At 47.1% G+C, this 12,811-nt stretch overlaps 1 long non-coding RNA gene across 1 annotated transcript in view; it reads left to right on the top strand.

Moving 5' to 3' along the window:
• Positions 1 to 313: 313 nt before the first annotated feature.
• LOC309517882 overlaps positions 314 to 12,811 on the top strand; it is a 255,439-nt gene continuing 242,941 nt past the window's right edge. Inside the window, exon 1 of the long non-coding RNA XR_014213324.1 lies at positions 314 to 362. This is a non-coding gene — a long non-coding RNA (uncharacterized lncRNA). The remainder of the gene's footprint in view (positions 363 to 12,811) is intronic.

Here is a 12,811-nt window from a genome sequence, read left to right as displayed (position 1 = left end):
CAGAGTGTGGGGGGCTGGCAAGGAAACATTGGAGAGGGATTTGAGGGAGGCACCCGTCTTGGAACGCTTCCAGTTCCAAGAGTTATAGTATGAAGAATATGTGTGACCAATTTGCCAAGTCCTTCCAGCTCAGGAGGGGAACTGGAATGTCAGCTTCCTTGGAACCGCAGGAGAGGAATGCCGGCAGTGGGAGGCTGGGAAGCATGTATGGCTTCCAACGGAGAAATGTGATTATTATTCCACATCTGGGGAAAGGACTATTTTACCCTCCAACACCAAGAACCCAGGGCCACCCAACCAAGCGGGAGATTCAAGACAGACAAAAGGAAGTACAGTGGTACCTCGGGTTACATACGCTTCAGGTTATAGACTCCGCTAACCCAGAAATAATACCTTGGTTTAAGAACTTTGCTTCAGGATGAGAACAGAAATTGTGCTCCGGTGGCAGCAGGAGGCCCCATTAGCTAAAGTGGTACCTCAGGTTAAGAACACTTTCAGGTTAAGAACGGACCTCCCGAATGAATTAAGTACTTAACCCAAGGTACCACTGTATTCATGCAGCGACATTGGCACACCAACTTAGGCAACTGTAGAAAAAAGATGGAGTCAAGTTCGTGGAGGATGAGGCAATCGATGATGGCGGAACTGCGCTGCCAGGATCACAGAGCCTCTGAATATTAGCCCCTGAAGAATAACTACAGGTGGCAGGGCCATTTCCCTCAGGCCCCACTGGTGAACTTCCTGTAAGCATCTGGTTGGCCGCTGTGGGGAAACAGGATGTTGGATGAGATGAGGCCATTGGTGTGATCTGAATGGGTTAACCCATTGCAGTTGGGTCTGGGCAAGGTCCAGGTGACCATATTCGTGAGCCGGAGGTGGCCTTGGACTCTTCTTGTTCCTGTTGTCTACCGTGATGGGCCTTGCGCTTCGGACTCCCGCCATTTTGGACCACTCTGCTTTGTTTGGTTTTCCCTTTGCCTCACAACCCTGCTGTTGGATCCTGCTATTGGAGGAGAAGGAGGGCCTCCCCCCAAATGCAGAGGATTGCCACAATATTTTGAAGTAGTATCACCTGAAACTCGGGGAAGGGATGCTTCAGATACCCAGAGTCTACGTTTACCTCATCACACCACCAATCTTTTCCCTTTCTTCTGTTGCCCATCTTCTTCATTCCTAGCCCAGTACTCCTCCTGCCCTTCCATCTTGCCTCTTTCCATCTCTTCCTCATCCTCTACCCTGTCCCTCCATCTCTGTCTCCTTTTTATGCACCCACCCCCTTCCCCCTCCTCACCCACCCAAATTCCCTGATGCCCACATTCGAAGAAGAAGGTGCAGGCAGGGATCAGCATCTGACAAGACCACTGACCCCCTTTTTTTGCTTTTTCTTTCTAAGAAGTTGTAACACATGTTATATTTACCAGTTCCCGTCCCCGCCCCTCCCCACTTCTCCCTTAGCGGTCAGTACCCATCATTTCCTCGCCTTTTAATCCTTCTGATGAAAGGAGCAGCCCCTCTGGCCATCCGCCCCAAAGACTCTGCTTTCCAGAGTTACACTAAGTCGGGCCGACAGGGTTTGGAGTAACCCCACAAGCGGTTAGAAAGGGGGGAAAGCTTGTTTTCAGACACAATCTGGTTCCCTCTGAAACAAATTGTGGTGTACAGAATACATGCAAGAGGTTAGAGGGAGAGGTGGAAAGGATGGCAGGCCGAAGAGGCCTCTTCACATGATGAAAACACAAGCCACCGCCTTCCCCTTTTATTTTGGATTCAAATGCATGCCTGCAATTGGGGGGGGGGCAGTGAGCAAGACAGCATCATCAAGTGGCAGGTTGTGGGTGCTATTAAGAACAGGGAGATACATAGATCGATCGATCGATCGATCAATCGATAGATAGATCTATAGATAAATAGATGGATAGATAGATAGATAGATAGATAGATAGATAGAGTGGTACCTTGGGTTACATACGCTTCAAGTTACATACGCTTCAGGTTACATACGCTTCAGGTTACACACTCCACTAAGCCAGAAATAGCGCTTCAGGTTAAGAACTTTGCTTCAGGATAAGAACAGAAACCGGGCTCCGGCAGCATGGCGGCAGCCGGAGGCCCCATTAGCTAAAGTGGTGCTTCAGGTTAAGAACAGTTTCAGGTTAAGAACGGACCTCCGAAACGAATTAAGTACTTAACCCGAGGTACCACTGTATCTGGTTTTACAGGGAGAATTGTGAGAACAGAGAAATGTAAGAAATTATTCTTGCAGCACCCCACCCCAAAATGAAGTTCGATCCAACGAAGCCAAATTGCTACGTCCTAGGCAAACAAGTTCAATATTAAAAATGCAGGCAAGTGTTCTCGACTTTATCATCCTCTTAATTCTAAAACTTGAGTTTGTAATTTTTGCCATTCTGTTCCCTGGGGTCTGCATAGTTCTGCTCATCTCTATTCTGCTCCAGGCCCCACCTCTTTCCTTACTTTAGTCTTGCAAATCAGATTTTAATGGGCAGGATTCTGCCACTTCTGTGGGCTTTATCCTAGGTGCATTGTTGCTCTTTCAGGGAGATTGTTTTCATGTGCTTTTGTCTGATTGACTGGGGCGCTTCCTGTGATGAGGTGAGAAGCATCAGGTGTGAAATTATGTTGCATTTCAAGGCTGCAGGTTGATCTTTTTGTATATTATTTCCTTTTGTGCATTGCTTGGAGATGTTTATTGTTAAATTACTGTTACTTAAAATGTGGAATTATTCTTATTTGGTTTTGGATGTGGGATTTGTCTTGCATTATTTTATTTTATTTTAATACTGACTCCTTTTTCTTGGGATATACAAACCCATTTAGATTTCTGTTGAGAAATGAAGCAGTATGTAAAACATATAACTATCACCATGTATACACTTATTAAAAGACACCTGCTTCTTGGGAGAAAAGCAATGACAAACCTAGACAGCATCTTAAAAAGCAGAGACATCACCTTGCCAACAAAGTTCTGTATAGTTAAGGCTATGGTTTTCCCAGTAGCGATGTATGGAAGTAAGAGCTGGACCATAAAGAAGGATGATCGCCGAAGAATTGATGCTTTTGAATTATGGTGCTGGAGGAGACTCTTGAGAGTCCCATGGACTGCAAGAAGATCAAACCTATCCATTCTTAAGGAAATCAGCCCTGAGTGCTCACTGGAAGGACAGATCCTGAAGCTGAGACTCCAATACTTTGGCCACCTCATGAGAAGAGAAGACTCCCTGGAAAAGACCCTGATGTTGGGAAAGATTGAGGGCACAAGGAGAAGGGGACGACAGAGGACGAGATGGTTGGACAGTGTTCTCGAAGCTACCAGCATGAGTTTGACCAAACTGCGGGAGGCAGTGGAAGGCAGGAGTGCCTGGCGTGCTCTGGTCCATGGGGTCACGAAGAGTCGGACACGACTAAACGACTAAACAACAACAACATCACCATGTATACACTTATTAACTGCAGAAAAATGTAAACAGTAGCAGTAACTACAGTAGCATGTCTTCCCACACACACACAGGCTTCTGACAAATAACCACCCTACCTTAGTGGTTTCCTGTGACGTGATCATAGTTTCTCTCAAGTGATACTCAATAGTTTCAGATGGAAGAGAAGAGGAGAGAAGAGGAGTATCAATTACCACACAAGCTTAAAAACAAAAATGAGGTCCACCTGAATGGAAACCGAAACCCCAGCAGTAGCTGTAATATTTAGGGATCCACTACCTTCCTGACCCCAACTTGCCCTGCATATAATCAAGGAAGGAAGGATGTTGGAAGGAGAAATTATAAATAGGAAGTTATCCCTTTTCAGGAAGGCAGAATAGTACTAAGTACCATTGCCCAGGCAGAGGCAATGCTCCATTGGAGAAGCGAATAAAAATCTTTCAATGTCAATTGATGAAGTCAGGGAGTAAATTTGAGGGGTGTTGCGTGAAATAAAAGATTGTTGTGATACAAAAGAAGTCTGTTTACTGCCTTTGCACCCCACCCCTTGGAGTGCAGATCTCTGGCCCCCTCTACTGGAAATGGTTGACCAGGTAAGGAAAGATTCATTAGCAAATATTCCTAAGCTACTAGGGCTCCAATAGGCTGCTGCTGGTTCTCAATAGAAGAGAACCCACCAATAGGGCATTGACATTCTTCATAGTTTCCTCTCAGTCCCATGGACAGGGTGGGTCGGGGGTCACAGTCTCCCCTTTGCCTCCAAAGGCCCTCCCACACGTTGGACTTCTCAGCAGCTTCTAACTTGCCCAGTCAACATTGTCTGCACTGTGCCTCTTGCTGTTCTTGTGGCATTCAGCTTACATGAAGAAGAAGAAGGAGAGGAGGAGGAGAAGTAGGAGTTTGGATTTCATATCCCACTTTATCACTACCCGAAGGAGTCTCAAAGGGGCTAACATTCTCCTTTCCCTTCCTCCCCCACAACAAACACTCTGTGAGGTGAGTGGGGCTGAGAGACTTCAAAGAAGTGTGACTGGCCCAAGGTCACCCAGCAGCTGCATGTGGAGGAGCAGGGAATCGAACCCGGTTCCCCAGATTACGAGTCCACTGCTCTTAACCACTACACCACACTAGATTCCCAGTCCAGGAAATATAACCACAACACCCATTTTATTGTGGGTGGCGGTGATATAGCTGGGACAGCTCAGTCAGTAGCGCATGAGACTCTTAACCTCAGGGTTTTGGGTCTGAGCTCCATGTTGGGCAAAAGGTTCCTGCTAGATGACGCTTGTGGTCCCTTCCAATTCTACCATTCTGTTTCTGTGATCCTACGGTAGTTGCAGTACTTTCAGGAGCATCTTTTGGAAGTGTCCATCCCATCATGGATTCCAAGTCCCTTCCTTGAATACTCCTGACCCCTTTTTGCTTCTTCCATGTCAAAGATTCAAAAAGCCAGTGTGCTGGGCTAGCAGTGAGAGTAGGGGACTAGGATTTGGGGAGAGCCAGCCTCAGACCCCCCTGCCCAGCCCCAAAGCTCATTGGGGACCGTGGACAAGTCCCTATCTCACAGCCTGGTCTACCTTGCAGGGTTCTTCTGGGGGAACAGGGGAGTAGAACCAGGAATATTGCCTTGAAATCAATGAAGGGAAGGCACAGCATAAAGTAAATCAACCATCCCTCACTGTTAAAGCTGGCCATGGCCATAGGCTGCCACACCTTTATGTCATGGGCAGGCTGAATGCAGAGGAGTGGTGGAGGCACCAGCTGGGGAACCCCTAAGGGAGGACGGCTCAGAGCAAAGGAGCCAACTCCTAGGGGCCGTGGGAGCCCCCCAATAAAATATTTGAAGGGGCTGGGCCCCCCACAAAGTTGATGGCCATTGCCATTCAAATGGGAGTGAGTGTGTGTGTGTGTGCGTGCGCACCGTGTCATGTGGTCAGTTATGTGAGGCAGGGCTTACCTGGGACCCCACAATATTTTATTCAAGTTGGCACCCCTGGCTCAGAGCCTGGAGATGGGTGGTAGTAGGATGATGAGCGGTCAGAGAGAGAAGAGGGAGCAGGTGTTGGAAGCTGAAGAGGTAACAGGGTTTAGTGAGCAGGAAGAAGCTGTGGCAGAGAGTGGTTCAGAGGAGGAGATGAATGGGAGCCAGGAGACAGGGATGAGGTGAAGAGTTGGGAGCCATTGTGGTATAGTGGTTAAGAGCGGTGGACTCATAATCTGGTGAACCAGATTCGTGTCTCCGCTCCTCCACATGCAGCTGCTGGGTGACCTTGGGTTAGTCACACTTCTCTCTGAAGTCTCTCAGTCTCACTCATTTCACAGAGTGTTTGTTGTAGTGGAGGAAGGGAAAGGAGATTGTTAGCCGCTTTGAGACTCCTTTGTTGTTGCTTAGTCGTTTAGTCGTGTCCGACTCTTCGTGACCCCATGGACCAGAGCACGCCAGGCACTCCTATCTTCCACTACCTCCCGCAGTTTGGTCAGACTCATGTTTGTAGCTTCGAGAACACTTTCCAACCATCTCGTCCTCTGTCGTCCCCTTCTCCTTGTGCCCTCCATCTTTCCCAGCATCAGGGTCTTTTTCAGGGAGTCTTCTCTTCTCATGAGGTGGCCAAAGTATTGGAGCCTCAGCTTCACGATCTTGAGACTCCTTAGGGTAGTGATAAAGTGGGATATCAAATCCAAACTCTTCTTCACCCCAGAACACAGAGAGGAATGAAGAGGGTGAAGCAAAGAGAGACAAGAATCTAGAAAAGGAAATAAGAGAGATGACCGAGAAAGTGGAAGGAAACCAAGGCCGGGGTTAACAGGGGGAAAACAATGTGACTGCAGTCAGGCTTAGGTTCAGCAGGGCAGCCTTCGCCAAATTGGTGCCCTCCAGCTGTTTGGGATGACAACCCCCGTCAGCCCAAGCCAACACAGCAAAGGCTGCAGTGGGTTTTTAGGGACTAGGAAGTTGTGCATGGAAAAGAAGGGCTTTTGGGAGGAGGCCTCGTGGAAGTTTTCTGGAAAGCAGAGGGAAGGGGAGACCTGAAATCATTTGAAGTGTCCAGAGGAATTTGCGTGAATCACCCTCTTTAGTATTACTTTAAGAGCATGGAATGGCCATAGCTCAGTGGGTGAGAATCTGCCTTGCACGCATAAGATCCCAGTTTGAATCCCTGGCATCTTCAGGTAGGGCTGGGAGAGTAACTTGCCTGAAATGCTGGAGCGCTTCTGCCAGTCCGTGTAGACAATACTGAGCTAGATAGACTAATGGGTCTGACTGTGTATTAGACGCCTGTGTTCCTGAGTGCTTGGGCTGAGTGGCTTAGCTGAAGGCTAAGAAGGAATTTGGTTGCATTGGTGAAGAAATCAGTACCTTGGAGAGCTCCTGTCAAGCACCAATGGAGAAATGTTGAGTTGATTTCATTGCTTCGCTCCACACATATTTCCTTCAGCTGTCACTTCTGTGTAGGAGACGACATGAGCGCTGTGGTCACTTTTGCTCTGTGCAGAAGCAGCAAGGACACAGTGACACAGGAGCATATGTCGTGCGGCTCCTGCAAGGAAGACTGGCACAGAAAGGAGAGGAAACTAGCAAGGCGACAGTCGGGAATGGTTTCGAACAGGCAACCAGGCTTATAGAGGTCATGAAAGGCCATAGAAGCAAATTCTGTGGCGGCGGCATGTGTGTGGAATGCACAGGAATCGTTCTTCCAAGTATGAACAGAAAAACTGAAGGAAAGCAGATATGGAGACCCAGCAAGGGAGGCAGGAAGGGAACCTTTTTAAAGAGAAGGTTGCATTCGTATGGGAAGGAAATGGGCAGGGTTCACATGCCACTAGTGGTGGGTGGGGCCAATGCAAAAAGTGGGTGGGGCTAAAGTAACAAAATGGGTGATGTGCCTCTCTCTCCTTCAGCCATCATTCTCTGTTTCTGTATCTGTATCTGTGTCTGTCTGTCTGTCTGTCTGTCTCTCTCTCTCTCTCTCTCACACACACACACAAAGATACATACAGTGGTACCTCGGGTTACATACGCTTCAGGTTACAGACGCTTCAGATTACAGACTCCACTAACCCAGAAATAGTACCTCAGGTTAAGAACTTTGCTTCAGGATGAGAACAGAAATCGTGCTCCGGTGGCGTGGCAGCAGCAGGAGGCCCCATTAGCTAAAGTGGTGCTTCAGGTTAAGAACAGTTTCAGGTTAAGAACAGACCTCCGGAATGAATTAAGTACTTAACCTGAGGTACCACTGTACATCTACCCACACAAACACACACAAGCAAACACCTCCTGCTGTCTTCATTCCTGCCCCACCTCTCTCCCCAGGCCTGGAGAAGGATGCATGGAAGAAGTTGGAAGGCTACATATGGCCCCCAGGTTGTAGTAGATTTATTTTTATCTATTTATTTTCTTATGTTTTTTACATCCTTCCTTTTTCCATTATGGAAGCCAACGTGGTCCCCAGGAAGTCACCCACCCGGGCACTGACAAGACCCAGGTAATCTTCAGAAAAGTGGTGGCCTCATATGTCTTCAAAACATATCCTGGGATTAGTGAATAGAGTGTCCAACTTAGTTCAGGGAGACCCTGATTTAAAATATCTGCTTGGGTCAGTCATTCCTTCTAAGGCTGTGTAGACACTATACATTTGAAAGCACATTCAAAGCACATTTCCCCCCTCCCCTCAAAGGATTCTGGCCACTGTAGTTTGTTAGGGCTTGCTGGGAAGTGTCACTCTGTAAGGGGTAAACTCCAGGGCCCATGATTCTTTGAGAAGGAAAAGTTGTTTTGAATGTGCATTAAAAGTACTATTCCGTCTGTATGTAGCGATAGCCTTGTCTATCTCAGAAGAAAGTGGTAGAGATAAACTGAAATGGACCTAGTATATTGCAGTAGCTCCAGTTACATGGAGGAAGAGTAGACCAGAGATGTGATGAACAGAGGTAATCAGAAATGTCTACATCCTCTAAGGCCTACTATTCATGGAGATGATGATGGTGATGATGAATGAGTCATTACCCTTCACCCTAAGGTCCCAGGGCGGGTCACAATGATTTAAAATACAGCAATAGAAAGAGATGAAAACAAAGTATACCCCCCTCTGAGGAAATGTGGCCCTTAACAAAGTTTCCTTGCCCTGATCTGGCTGATGTTGCAAATCCTTCTCAAGCCCCAAAGAGTATCAAAGTTCAGGAGCATGGCCTCTAGGAGTGATTATTTATTGCCAGGCTAAGCACCCCAAAGACGAGGTGAGCTCCCGTTGCTCGGTCCCTGCTCCTGCCAACCTAGCAGTTGGAAAGCACGTCAAAGTGCAAGTAGATAAATAAATCTGGCAGGAAGGTAAACTGTGTTTCCGTGCGCTGCTCTGGTTCGCCAGAAGTGGCTTAGTCGTGCTGGCCACGTGACCCGGAAGCTGTACACCAGCTCCCTCGGCCAATAAAACGAGATGAGCGCCGCAACCCCAGAGTCGGCCATGACTGGACTTAATGGTCAGGGGTCCCTTTACCTTTTAAGCACCCCAAAACTGAGATTTCCAGCATGTGCCCTTTGTGGGTGTGATGGCATGCCAGATTTCAGTGTAGAAATGCCACAATAACTTAAGGGTTTGGGGTTTTTTTGTTTTTTTACATGTCTGGGTTTCTCTCTCTCCTCCCCTCTCCTCTCCTTTTTAAAAAGAAAGTTATATAAGTCACTCTATTCTCCCAGAGATGGGTTGGTTGGAAAGGAAATAAATAGACTCTGCATTCGGTGAGTTGCCATCCAGAAATGGAAAGGATAAAAAGTGGTGGGGGGTGTGTGTGTGTGTGGCAGTTTGGTAATTTCTGTCCCCTTGTCTTCATCAACGCTGCAGCGAGCTGCATCTGCAACGGTGCCGAAGAGTTTCCAGGTGACCTGGTGGACCACGTTCCCGAATCAGAACGCGGCTTGGTGGCGCTGGGGAATTTCACGTCAGCGAGGAAGTTGGCGGATCAGTCCTGAGACAGCAAATTGCTCAACCAAGTCTGGGAGGGCTGTATTTTCCATATGAACGGATGTAGCAACACTGGATTAAAGAAGAAGAAGAACGATGATTAAAAATGAAAAGCACGCTTTGGCCTCGATTAATCAAAAGCGGCCTCTGCTTTTCCTGTACTTAGGCAGCGGTTCTCTTTGCTCTCAGTTGCTCTTCCATTTCCCATTCAATCAGAGAGCTACCTCTGGTCTCACAGGAGCCAGAATGATCTCTTGCCTTGTACTACCCAGTGACAAGTACCAGGAGCCAGGGGATTCAGTTCAAAGGAAGTGAAACTGACCAATGAGAAACAGACTCATCTATTCAAATCTGATGCTAGCCTCCAGTGCCCTTTCAGTTTCCAAGACAAGCTCCCAAGTATACTTCTCTTCCAGGAACTGGCACTTAAATCAATGAAGAACTGGTGTAGGTACAGCTGCTGAAATCGCAAAGTTGCACTGGGCTGCTCCCAGGGGTGCCAACTTGAATAAAATATTGTGGGGGGGGGCAGGTAAGTCCCACCCAGCATAATCAATCACATGATGCGGTGCACACATACCATTTGAATGGCAGTGCCCATCAACTTTGAAGGGGCAAATATTTAATGGGGGGTGAGGCCCCCTCAGCCCCTAGGAGTTAGCTCCTATAGCTGCTCCTGGCCTAGAAGATGTTGTGCACAATGTCTGCTGGCTTAAGAACATGAGAAGATCTTCGCTGGATCTGACCAAAGGCCCATCTAGTCCAAAAACCTTTTCTCAGAGTGGCTAAGGCAGCAGAGATCCATAGGAAGCTTGTGAGCAGAAGCTGGGCATTCTCCGCACCTGTGATTCCTAGCTCTTGCTATTCAGAGCTCCCACAGCCATTTTGGATAGTAGGTGCTGCCTAGTGTCACACGCTTTGCATTTTCTCCTGGGCCCAGGGGAAAATGAGAAGCTACATGGGTGCCTGCTGTCCTCACTAAGCCTCTGAGCATGTTAATGCACTACAGTGGTCCTTCGGGTTACAGACGCTTCAGGTTACAGACGCTTCAGGTTATAGACTCTGCAAACCCAGAAATAGTACCTTAGGTTAAGAACTTTGCTTCAGGATGAGAACTGAAATCACATAGTGGCAGCGGGAGGCCCCATTAGCTGAAGTGACACCTCAGGTTAAGAACAGTTTCAGGAATTAAGTTCTTAACCTGAGGTACCACTATAATTCCAGGAGCATCTATGGACAGGTACACAACCAGCCCATTCCCTGACTGCTCGTGGCCTTCTATCGCTTCTTTCAGTTCAAACAATGGTAAGCCAGTGTGGTTTAGTGGTTAGAATGTTGGGCAATCAACTATATATGTTGGAAATTTATTCTCCCTCAGTCCAACCTTCTCTGCTTTGCACAGCTGTTGTGAGCATAACATGGGGAGATGGGAGAATCACGTACCAGTGCCTTGAAAGAAAGGTGTAAACTGAAATAGACGCCTACCTGTGTCTCTCTGTGTGAGAGACACAAAAGTGGGATCAACATGAACTTACCGTCGTCGGTCCCGTTGAAGCCAATGGGCTTTACTCCTGAGTAGATACACATCTGAGTAGATATGCGCTGCAAGGGGGCCAAAGTGGCGCCAAAATACAGCTGCTAAGACTGAGGCTATCTATGAACACCTACCTCAATTTAACAATGCACTTTAAATGAATGAATGAATAAATAACTTCGACTTCGATTTAACAGTGCGCTATAAATAAATGAAATGAAATAAAAGCACTTCCTTCTTGCTGTTTGTCGTGTGAGCAAGGCCACACAATGGGCAGAGGGGGAAATAAATCTGGCTCTTAATTAATAGCAAGAATTAGTGGATGGGCACGCATTAATGCTATAAAAACTCAGTCCTATGCAGCTGGAGGAAGCAGAGTGGGGGGGATGGGAAGAGAAATGGATAAGCGTTTGGTGTTGTGTGAGAAAATTCAAAGTGACAAATGACGGTCCCTGTGCTTTAATTGATGTGACGCTGGGCTGACATGGCAACTTGGGGAGAAGGCGGGAGGGGGAGGGGAAGGGGATGACTAATGTTCAAGTGGTGGTGGGGAACCCAGTCCAATCCTATGTTAGAAATAGGTCAGGAGGAAGGAGATAAAAGCAGTTTTAATTTCAGCAGCTAGTTCAGTAACATTTCTCTCCCTCCCACTCGTAACGGCTTCCATCTCTCCCTTCTCTCACTTGCAAAATTCTCAAAAACTAAGTTCCACATGGCGGCAGCTGACCAGAAACACCTGGCCAGGCCCCACGACAAGAGGTGAAATGGTGCAACTTAAGTGGGTTATCAAATCTGGACACTCAGGTTTGTGAGATTCCCGGAGGGAAGGAGGCAGAGAGATCCATGCGACACAGGCTGTGTGACCTTTGGCATAAGTCGTGTGAGGAGTGGGAGAGAAAATTGGTTCAGCCTAATTCACACATATTTAAAACGATACACCAATCGAAACACAGCCACCCTGAGAAATCTGTGCTTCCCCCGTTTTTCTGATGCAATTTTTTAAAAAATGAAATTTTAAAATAAAGTCCTCACAACAAAATTGTGTGCGTGGTTCTTCCTATTACACACATCTTTGCATGTGATTTCCCCTAATAGACATATTTTTTTGCTAGCAGCTTCCCCCAATGTAATTGCATTTCTTGTATTTTCACTTTGTTGTTGTTTAGTCATTTAGTCGTGTCCGACTCTTCTTGACCCCATGGACCAGAGCACGCCAGGCACTCCTGTCTTCCACTGCCTCCCGCAGTTTGGTCAAACTCATGTTCATAGCTTCGAGAACACTGTCCAACCATCTCATCCTCTATCGTCCCCTTCTCCTTGTGCCCTCCATCTTCCCCAACATCAGGGTCTTTTCCAGGGAGTCTTCTCTTCTCATGAGGTGGCCAAAGTATTGGAGCCTCAGCTTCAGGATCTGTCCTTCCAGTGAGCACTCAGGGCTGATTTCCTTAAGAATGGATAGATTTGATCTTCTTGCAGTCCATGGGACTCTCAAGAATCTCCTCCAGCACCATAATTCAAAAGCATCAATTCTTCGGCGATCAGCCTTCTTTATGGTCCAGCTCTCACTTCCATACATCACTACTGGGAAAACCATAGCTTTAACTATACGGAACTTTGTTGGCAAGGTGATGTCTCTGCTTTTTAAGATGCTATCTAGGTTTGTCACTACTATATGTATTTTTCGGGACATTTTCCCCAATATATGTCTTTCTGTGCATTTGTTTAAAAAATTGGAGAACCCCATTCAAAATTCTGAGGTGTGATTTTTGAAGGATTTTTTTGTGTTTTGGTTCACATTAAGATGTGAATTGAAGTGGATTTCTCCCCATTCTTACCTCTAACCCGCAGGTATTCTTGGCCTCCTT

Source organism: Podarcis vaucheri, assembly GCF_965113315.1.
Source record: "Podarcis vaucheri genome assembly, chromosome: 13".
Classification (NCBI taxonomy): Eukaryota; Metazoa; Chordata; class Lepidosauria; order Squamata; family Lacertidae; genus Podarcis; species Podarcis vaucheri.
This window is presented reverse-complemented; position numbering and strand designations above follow the sequence as displayed.